Source organism: Penaeus monodon, unplaced genomic scaffold, assembly GCF_015228065.2.
Source record: "Penaeus monodon isolate SGIC_2016 unplaced genomic scaffold, NSTDA_Pmon_1 PmonScaffold_723, whole genome shotgun sequence".
Taxonomy (NCBI): domain Eukaryota; kingdom Metazoa; phylum Arthropoda; class Malacostraca; order Decapoda; family Penaeidae; genus Penaeus; species Penaeus monodon.
In genome coordinates, this window is record NW_023662361.1 from 20,709 (window position 1) to 22,500 (window position 1,792).

The 1,792-nt window shown below is 45.7% G+C and overlaps 1 pseudogene; it reads left to right on the plus strand.

Moving 5' to 3' along the window:
- The first annotated feature begins 773 nt into the window (after window positions 1–773).
- LOC119571631 lies at window positions 774–1,590 on the plus strand (annotated as a pseudogene).
- Window positions 1,591–1,792: the final 202 nt, after the last annotated feature.

Consider the following 1,792-nt stretch of genomic DNA (forward strand, 5'->3'; position numbering starts at 1 on the left):
AAGTACATGTATAAGGTAACCAACGGGGAGCCGTGGATTCGTGAAAAATAACTGTATTGTTTGTATTGCTGTATTATTGTATTGATTAATGTGTTAAGTGTTGATTGTCATGCACGAATCAACATTTTTGTCGTATGAATCGATAATTTTATAGGAATACACTGTTGTTCTCACATTCATAACTTATTGCTCACTGTGGCACCGCAGGGATGAAGGCTCACTTCGGAGACTATCGCAACCCAACTATGGTGTTCAATACTAATCAAAAGATTAGCTGGTTTTTAATAGTTACTAAGTTGCCTCCGACGCATACATTCGTGTCTTTTTCCGATACCCGCAACACACTCTTTAGTTTACCATAGTAATTACAGATTACTGTGTATGAAAGCGTTTTCCGAAGTTGCCACTGACGCATACATTTATATGTCTGCTTCAGATATGAGATACTTCACTGCGGTGATATAGAAAAACTCATAAAGAAACGAAAGAGCGACGATGAACCGGTCCTGTACTACGTCGCCATCGAGGATACTTATGACGTAAACGTTTGAGCACACATCGCTACAGGTCATGGCGGGCGGGATCGCATGATCAAGAAAACAGCAAAGAAATACGTTAACATCCAACGGGAAGCTTTTGAATTGTTTAAATCGTACTGTGAAGAGTGCCAGAAGAAAAGAAAGCGACCAGTTAGAAAAGGTGTGGTTGTTCGACCCATCTTGACAGACGGGTTTTCTTTTCACGGCCAAGTGGACTTGATTGATATGCAATCGATGGCACAGGGTTCCTACAAATGGATCATGGTCTATCAAGACCACCTCACCAAATTATGTGTCCTGCGTCCGCTGTCGTCAAAACGTGCAGCAGAAGTGGCGCATCATCTCACTGACATATTTCTCTTGTTCGGAGCTCCGTACATATTACAGAGTGATAATGGGTCAGAGAGTACACAGCCGAAATGATCAGTGAGCTGAAAATCATCTGGCCCAAATTTGTCCTCGTTCATGGAAAGCCTCGACATCCACAGAGCCAAGGATCCGTGGAAAGAGCAAACGGTGGAAGAGCAAAGACATGCTGGTTGCATGGATGGGAGACAACAACACCACTGATTGGAGCATTGGAATCAAGTTTGTCCAGTTCCAGAAGAATTCCAGCTTCCATGCAGTTATTCGCAAATCATCCTATGCAGCCATGTTTGGATGTGAAGCCAAAGTAGGTCTGACATCGTCCTTGCTGCCTGATGAGGTAATTCAAAGGATGCAGTGTGAGGATGATCTGTTAGCTGTACTCACCATCGGTCAAAACGGAGATGAACCAGGTCCTGTTCCCAGTGCTGAATCAGCCGAAGTTCACTTTGATACGGAACGTCCCAGTCCTCCTTCAGTAGTCCCCAACACCCCTGTACCTGTCCGACTTGTATCAGCTGAGGTTCACGTTGATGCAGAGCGTGGCCATCATCCTTCAGTAGACCCAACCTTCCGGTACCTTGTCGTTCTCATGCAGCCGAGGTTGACATCGATGCTGAACGTGGCTGTCATCAGTCCAACAGTCTCCAGCACCCAGAGAGAGATCAGCCCTACTGTCAGCTGAGCAGTAACTTTGGTCAACCCCGGTGCATCGCCCGAAAACGATTTGAGTCGCAGAGAAAATAATATCATTGCCCAGAGAAAGGTGCCCATACGAGTCAACTTGCCCAGGCTGAACGCATGGTCAAACAGAGTCGAATTGACCTTGAGAACCACTTGACAATGCTGCTGTCCCTATTCCCTGGTAGACAGGGTCGAGGTGATCC